At 33.9% G+C, this 9,208-nt stretch overlaps 1 long non-coding RNA gene across 1 annotated transcript in view; it reads right to left on the reverse strand.

The window, feature by feature from the left end:
- The window catches only part of LOC118738594, a 94,324-nt gene that overhangs the window by 9,650 nt on the left and 75,466 nt on the right, over positions 1-9,208 (reverse strand). The window contains exons 2-3 of the long non-coding RNA XR_004992903.1: positions 5,632-6,015; positions 4,796-4,985 (exon numbers count right to left, since the gene is read on the reverse strand). This is a non-coding gene — a long non-coding RNA (uncharacterized LOC118738594). The remainder of the gene's footprint in view (positions 1-4,795; positions 4,986-5,631; positions 6,016-9,208) is intronic.

Consider the following 9,208-nt stretch of genomic DNA (forward strand, 5'->3'; position numbering starts at 1 on the left):
ATATATATATATATATATAACACTTAGTCTGGTCAAAAGAATCTTTCATATGTAAAATCCTCATCAAACAGTGTAAAATTGCTTCCTTGACGTTAATTGTATCATACCTTTTACAACTTTCGCTCTGCTGGAAAAGTTATAAACATCACGCAAGCTATAATATTTTATCTGGTACGGCCTTAATAAACGAATTGAGTCACTGCTAGCGGCATTCCCTTTATTCTTTAAACGACAAGGAATTTTTTGGTGAGACTTAATAAGTATATTGACTAGTATCGCAACTATTTCTGCACGCTTATTTGCCAAAAGTTCCCAAACGGCTCGGCGCCAGTGACTCATTCACAATCGTATGCTGCGAATGCCGCATTATACTTAAGTCAGCCTTTCGACATAAGTTACTGTTCTATACGAACACAGATATATTTCTACGATTATATTCAATATGGGGGCGAATAAGTAATAATTATTTTAAAAAGGCAATCGTTTTTTTTTAATAAATTAAATACTAATATTTCGCAGGTGTCTAGAAAATATTCCAAACCTCTAAAATAAAAAATGTGTACGATGCGATTAGTGTAACCAAGGATGTTGAATACTGAATGTGGCAAAGTTCGCTAGATCTTTGTAAATCATCCAAACTTAAAAACCATCATTAAAAAAATATATATGAAGAATTCTCGATACAAGTGTCGACAAAAATTTGGAGAATAGTGATGGGCTGAATTGTCGGTACCCAATGCTCGGTACCCAATACTTGAAGAAAATTTCGGTACCCAATACTTTCTTTTCGGTACCCGATACCGATTCGATACATTAAACCTTCCTCATTACATATAAGCTTCTTGTCAGCTGATTAAGTTTAGTCACATTTTTTATAAAAGTCTAGCACATTACATAACCAGCACCACATTAATGCACAGATTAAACTGCAATAATTTTTTTTGCTGACGGTCCTAGGCATTTTCCTCCATATAAATGTAATTGGAGATCATACTTTATAGGGGAGAAAACCGTCAGCCAAAAAAATGATTAAAAATCAACACAATTTTCTAGCTTCTTGAAATTTGCACTTTAACCAACTAAAATTTAATGGGCTATAAAACTGCATAAAAATTTTAAATGTTGTAGGTGTAATTGTCAAATATTGTTTAATTTTAATAAATTTAGTACCAAGTTTGAGATGTGGATTTATGTGGGGCTGGTTATGTAATGTGCTAAACTTTTATAAAAAAATTATAAATAATTAATAGACAAAAGAAAAATAGCCAAAACTGGTCAAAATGTCACTTAACTTAATCAGCCAACCGCAAGGTTATACGTTTGAAGTTTGCAGAAAAAAAAAATAATATTCATTGCTATTTTATACATATGACATCGCCTGAAATAAAAAAAGGTACAAATAAGACGATGCTTCCTCAAAAGATGAACAATGTGTATGTCAGTATTTGAACCATCTTGCACTTATTGCCACAGTCTTACCAAATGCAACATTTATTGTGGCAACATTGTTAATTCGTAATATGATTATTTAAGATTTGCATTGTGGTTGCCGCAGAGGCTGATATAAATCTAGTAACGAGAACGTTCAGATCCAAATACTGTGAGAAATATACTTCTTTAACCATAGATTAATGACTTCAACGATCACTCAACAGCTTTTATTCCACATTTGTGGGTATTGCGGACCAGAGAACAGCTTTGAGTATGATCGAGCCTTTTTGATCACACTCACTAAAAATCAAGCACAAGCGAACGCCACACTCGGCTACTATGTGTTCGATCGAGATGCATACCCGACAGCTGCTTTGGTTACGAACGAGTCTGTTCGATCACCCTCGCTATAAATTGAGCACAAGCGAACACCACACTCGGACACCCGCAGCTAACCCGAAAATTTGTGTAACAATGAAACGGACACCCGAACATTGCGATAAAATGCAGGACAACGAAGAAATTTACGCTGAAGGTAACTGGCGCCAATATGTTCCCACAAAGCATACGAAAATGTTGTTGCTTTGTGCTTGTGCATACGCAATGAAAAAATTAGAAGCGAAGTAGACAAAAATGTGTTTGCATCTATTTCGTATAGTTTCGCGTGGAAAGCTGTGTGTGTATATATTAGAACACAGCCTAAAACTATGTAGGTACATAAATACTTTTACAAAAAATAAATGTGCTCCGAGTGTATAGGGCTTGGGCATTGCCGATCTACACACATTTATACCTAAATGGATGTAGGCGTCGTGATGCCGCATTTTGTATGAGCAAAAATATAAGAAATGGTTAAATGTACATTTAAACAAACTACCGAAAAATTCAACCTTCTCTTTACCCTCTACGCACAAAAACTAAGAGTACCGCTATGAGAAGGCAACATTTTTTGTAGAAACAAAAACGTCATAAGCCAATCAAGAAAATTTTGTGCACACTCGGGTTGAAACTCGAACACCCGGGTATATTGAGCTGCAAAGCACCCGAACCCAATCAAGTATGTATGAAAAGCAATCGGGTGTTGTGGCCAACATGTTCGTCTTGAGCTCAGTCGATAACGAACAATACTTCTGCTCGTATACAGAGAACGATGCAAAACGGGTTTTGTTAGATGATCGAGTATACACGAAAATCATGCACCCGCTGCAGATGTCTGTTGCGGACTCTTGTTAGAAATTCTAATATTTCAGTACCGAGTATCGAAAGTATTGGATACTTTTTAAGTCGATACCGAGTATCGATCAATACTTAAAAGTACCGACTTAGCACATCACTATTGGAGAAAGTGCAAAAAAAGTTGGTGTTTTTTTAGATTCAAATGTTTTTTTTTTTAAATCTGTACGTTTGTAAAATAATGTCCCATACAAGAAATTAGAAGAGAGACACACAGGATGGCGAGTTCATATACATACGCACAATGACAATCAGAACACAATAATCGGTCAACAAGCACATCATTTTGACAATCGGCACAATTTACCTTGAAATCAGCTGCTCTGGTAATGAAATCGAGAGTAACTAATTTTAGATCACTTTTAGTTGGTCCGCTCCCAGTGTGTACAGTCGCATAAACATGCGACAATACCCAATCGGAAAATGACCAGTGCATTACGAGTAGGTACCTGAGTAGTATGCGAAATAATTTATGTCACGGGTTTGTTGATTATTTTACTGCTTGTACATATATACCTACGTACGTACTTAGATATCTTTGTGCATATGTGCATATGTATACAAATATATTAGACTGCATCACCAAAATAAATTTCGGTTTTTCCGCCGGGATTACAAAATATATTATAGTATTTGAAGACTTCCACCAAAATATTTCGGAAAAATATTAAGATTTACGTGAGCTGGAATGACGCTCGTCCATCCTACCTTTCTCTTTAACACTTTGAATGAGTTTATTTGCAAAGAAGTAAAAAGGGTGAGAAAATACCTTTCCACTGATACCTTATTCGTCTAAGTCGGTGTAGTTTTGACACAGTTATTCAAGTTTTTCTTAAACCAATCTTTGAAAAAAGTTCAAAAATAGCATCGAAAATCTTATTATTACGATTCCGTAGAAAAATATGTTTTAAATATTTATATGTAAATTTTTTAATCTTAAACTGTTTTGTCATCTGAGGCAATTAAAAAAGATCTTTAAAAAACTATTTTTATTCATAAAAAAAATCCATTTTTGGAGGTATTTTCAAATTGGTTCAGCTGACGTAACTCCCGAAACTATATTTAGGTGCAAGTCTTAAATATAATAGATTTTATAATTCCAATGGAAAAACAGTACAGTTTTTTTTTGTATAGGGAGTGATGATATACATACTTACATATCGAACCTTTAATAATATATTTAGATAACTGTTTCAAAATTTAAATTTTGTTGGAAAACGCAACCAAAGTTTCATCCATTTATACAGTATCACATATCCTCGCCATTTTTGGGAAGTTTAGTTATATGTTAAATTGAACCCATTCTAGGTTTACCAGTGGACATTTACTCCAGGTAAGATTCAGAAGGAAGACGCTTGGGAAACAATATATTTTGATAAAAAAGTTTTAAATAAAAAATATGTACATAATATGTTCTACATATACACTTGTGGTCAGCTGATTATGTTAAGTGACATTTTGGCTATTTTTCTCTTCTTTATTTAATAATTATTATTTTTTACAAAAGCCTAAGTACTTATATAACAAGCACCATATAAATCCAACTTTCGAACTTTGCACACAAATTATAAACATTCAACAAATTTTAGCAATTTCCGTCAAAAATTTAAAACTTTAATCTAAATTTAGGAAAATTTTAGGTATACAGTTTTATAGCCCATAAAATTTGAGTAGGATAAAGTGCGAGTTTTAAGACGCTAAAAAATCGCGTTGGTTTTTTAATAATTTGTTCGGCTGATTATAATTTCACCTATACAGGCATAGCTACATACATGCGATGCATTGTTGCTTCGAAACGTGATTGTGTAGAAGATGTTCCGAACATATTATTAAAAACATTGCCAAAAATTACAAATAAAAAAAATAACTTTAGAAGTATTATGCGAAAAATAAAAAATGCAAAAAAGGAGAACATTTCAGTCAAAAAGGAGGACATTGCGTTTTCAAGCAAAAAAGAGGGCATGGAAGGCGTCTGGTAACCCTACGCTTATCAAGCTTATTAATTGTTTCATGAAATCTCTAGAATCGTAAATTTTTAATTCTATAAATATATATTATTATATATACACATTTAAAATATAACAAAGTTATTCATATATAAGTAAAAACATGCATATGTTACGATACTTACAAGCACAATTACTCCTTGCAATGAACAAAATGTTGCCTCACTTTGTTTACCAAGGCTGGCGTGAAAAAGGCATTACAATGCATTATTTGTTCCCACTGGGTCAGTTTAATTCCGAGCAGTAAACAGTATAATGGCTTTCAACATAAGCATGTGTCTCCGTGGCCTGCAACCAGCAGCTGAGCCTTGTATTCTAAAACAAATTTATACACGCAATAATAAAAAATACAACGCAAACGAAATAACAGAAACAAAAATACATAAGAAACAGGACATACTTACATAAGCACATGGCAACAAAAAGTATAAACAGAGTTCAACGCAAATATGGTATAAATATACATACCTTACATACATATGTATACTATATAGTGGTCCACAAAATAAAAGGAGTGCGATATTTTGACAAGTTTTGGCTATTTGCCTTTTGTTTATTTAATGTTTTATATTTTTTATGAAATTCTAGCTGGTTATTCAACAAACACCATGTAAATTCAGATTTCAAACTTTGTACAATTATAAAATTTTTTTCAAAAATCGGAATTTTTACCAACTTGAAACTTGCGCTTCATTATCTATACTAGAATTAAATTTTTTTTTTTAAATTCTGAGTAAAAAGTTTGAATATTTGGTGAAAATTTGCAGAACTTTAAAATTTTTATACAAAGTTTGAAATCTGAATTTACATGGTATTTGTTGTGTAACCAGCTAAGCTTTTATTAAAAAATAATAAACATTAAATAAACAAAGGACGAATAGTCAAAACTGGTTAAAATATTGCACTCCTATTATTTTGTCAACAACTGTATATACGTATATGAGAGTAAAACGATTCGTACATATGCACTTAGCTACAAAACATCATTACGGCGCGCAACGGACAAACTCGTGAGAAGGCAGGCAAAATGCAGACCGTCAGACCAACATTGATATTTTTCACATTTTCCAATGTCAGCAGGTTTTTCCTCCTCGGTCGAACACACACTAACAAACGCTTTTGTATAGGATATAATAGCCCGGATGAGTTGTACGACGAATTGTAAGTCGGCGCCGTCGGTGTTCAAAACGTTTCTCCATTGTTCCGGCTCCTTGTTAGTTGTTCGCTGGTAAAGTAGGTTAAACGTAGCCAATTTAATGACTTTAGCACCTTTACACCCAGTGTTTGCATTCGTTTCTTTGGTCATGAGTTGACTGTTTTGGAAATCCCGCAGACTTTTCGCATTCTGAAAATATATGAAATATCTAGGTAGAAATTATTTTAATCCTTAAGTTTGTTTGTTATGTACATATGTATGTACATACATATGTATTTAGAGGTCTAAAATTAAATTTCATTAGCAATTGTTAGTAAGATGAGTGAAAGTATTTTTGGCTCATCACTAATTTGTTTGAAGTTGGTTTAAATGGATTATGAAGTCAAATACAGATTATCCTGCTATTTTTAAATAATTTTACAGCACATGAAAATTGCTGTTACTTACATACATACTCATGGTAGTTTGGAGTTCAACTGCGGCCCGAAGGATTATACTATGTTATGTCTAAATTGGCTCTTGTGTACTTCTCTTGTTGAATATTCATACATGTGAAAGTATGTACATAGATATTCATTTACTTAAATATCGTTACCTTATTATAGAGTGCTGTGACATAGCACCAAGAGGCATAATCCAATTTCAATTTGGGATTATGTCAATTCTTGTATAGTGACATAAACCCAATTTTTTTACTTGGAGTTATATCACTATATAAGGAGTGACATATTTCCAAACTAAAAGGCTACAAAATCCCAAATCAAGCCTGTAATTATTCAAACCAAAATAATTTGGAATGTGCAAGAATAATGATAAAATTGGCCGGGATGGGCGATATCGGGAAGATCTGTAAAAATAAAAATATCCCAAAATCCCAGGATCACAATTTTCCTCATATTTTGGCATCCCTAATCCAAATTGGGGTTATGCAACTTCGCTTTCTACAAAAATCGGTAAATTGCAGCGCAAATTGATAGATTACCCACTAAAAACCTAATAGGATGTACATATAAATACTCTAGCATAAAATTAGTAGCCTTCCGCGCTATCGCTTTGGTAATTTATAAAAAAATTGGTAATTTTTTCCTTTTTTATCATATTTGGCAATTAATTTTTAAATTTGGTAACTCTTTCGATTCGGTCCTACATGTCACATAGGTCAATACAGGTTCTGGTTCCACATTAGGAAGTGGCCCGTAAGCGTTTCCTTTTATAGAAATACCAGGTAATCCTGAAGGTTAAAATCAGTTTTCCTATAAAGGTAAAATTACATTTCTTATAATACTTTCACACCCAGATATGTAGACTTACTATGGTATTTGTTTACCATTTGTTATCAATTTAAATGAAACAGCTGTTCTTGTCTAGCTAAAATATTTTCAAAGCACACATTTTGTACTTAAAAGTCGCGAAAATTTCCATAAGCCATAAAAAATTAAGAATAAACATGTTTCCCTCAACCTCGATTGCGGTACATGTATATAAATTCAAATAATAAATTGATGAAACTCGCATGGAAGCTACAGTAAAAGGGCAATTGAGCGATGCTTCCAATCCTCTGGAGATGACCTCGATAATGTAAGAACTTGGAATGAGTTTTATTTGTTAATTATTAAAAAAATTTTTTAGATTTCAGAGAAACTTTCGATTTTCGAAAGCTGTTATATATCGTCACTAGACACGAATAAAGGCGCGAGCTCCAAAGAAGAAAGACTCTTAACATAGTTGACGGCGAAGTAAGACGCGTTAAAATATTTGATGGCCAAGAAGGACGCGTAAACTTATTTTTGCGGTCAACTATGTTTGCGGGTGTAATAGTATGTACATTCCGTTAATAGTTTTTGGGGAATAGTGAAGTGACAGTCCTTCGCCAAGTATAAATCTATGATTACGCGTCTTTCTTCCCCGAAGTTTTTCTTAAGCGCCTTTTTTCGTAAAATTTTTTTCGCCGTCGAAACACTAGCACGCCTTTATTCGTGTCTAGTGACGATATGTTCTATTTAACAGAAGTAGAGAACGACTTGCGCCCACGTAAAAGAGCCGCCCATTCCAAATATACTATTTAAGGTTTTCACAACTCAGAGATTTCTTGCTCAGGGATTGTAAAGAGAGTGTTAGCAATGAGGCGTTACTTCGATTAGCCCAACCTACTACGGTTTCTATTAGCTCTGATCCAATACTTTTCGTGTAAAATCCTGTAAAAATGTCGAACAGCAAAATTTCTCTCTGAAGTGAGAGTACAAAGTGAGTAACAGCCAAAAAGTACGGGAACAAAAAAGCATTTTTCCTGTAAAAACGTCAAACAGCCGACCGCTTGACACTTTTCATGATTTTACCAGAAAAAAGAGTTCAGGTAAAATCTTGCATCTTCATTCTCTACACAACTCTCCGAAAATTGCTCTCATTTACAAGATTTTGGAGTATGGGAACATTTTTCCTGTAACTTCCTGCAAGTTCGTGTAAAAACCTGTAAGTTCATGGAGTACTGGATCAGAGCTATTGTGTTTACAAAAATGTGCATACTTCAAACCGAATTTATCAATAAACTAGTGCTCGTAAATTTGAAATCTTTATTGTAAATTAAATTTTAATCGTATAAAAATTAACAATCGCTTGCAAGCGTATGATATTGAACAGCTGATACCATAGCTATCGTATGGCAATACCAAAATTTAACGCTATACAATAAACGGTAGCTTTCGAATTTCACACGCTGAATTTAATTCGTAATACGGCACAACAGACTGCAAGCGTTTATCGTCTATCGTAAGCATTCATAATAGGGGGATGAATCATGAAATTGAGTACAATTATTTATGAATACCGGTAAATACAAGTGGAACTCAGTACTTTAAAATATCTATTCGACACTTAATACTTACTATCCCGGATGAAGCCGTGGAGGTCCGATCTTTTCACCTCAGCTATGTATCTCCCCGAAGCTATTGAAAAAGCGGGAGCCCAAATGCCTGAGATGCCTTGTCTGGAGAGCTAGGCATTGTCATAAGAAGTGGTGAATCGATTCCTCTTCATCCTCATCCTGACAACTTCTGCAAAGGGAGCTTGTTGGTATACGCAATCGATGGAGCATTGGCGCTAAAGCACGGTACCCTATAATGACGCCGCGGCCGGTAAGAGCCCTTACTGCAGATTTGTTTAGTGTCAATAATTCCTCAGTACGACTCCTGTTAAGTTTCGGGCTCAAGTTCTGAGTACTTTCGAGTTTTTTTTTTGTGAGTACTGTAGAGGTGCAAAACTATCGATGGCACTATCTATAGTATCGATGTTTTTATATTTTTCCCTACTATCGATTGTTTTTTGGTCCTATCGATAGTCCGACAGACATGTGATTCAGTATTTATTTTAGTTTTATTTCTTCTTT

The sequence above is a fragment of the Rhagoletis pomonella genome, unplaced genomic scaffold (assembly GCF_013731165.1).
Source record: "Rhagoletis pomonella isolate Grant_MI unplaced genomic scaffold, Rhpom_1.0 Rhpom_scaffold_00004, whole genome shotgun sequence".
Lineage (NCBI taxonomy): Eukaryota > Metazoa > Arthropoda > Insecta > Diptera > Tephritidae > Rhagoletis > Rhagoletis pomonella.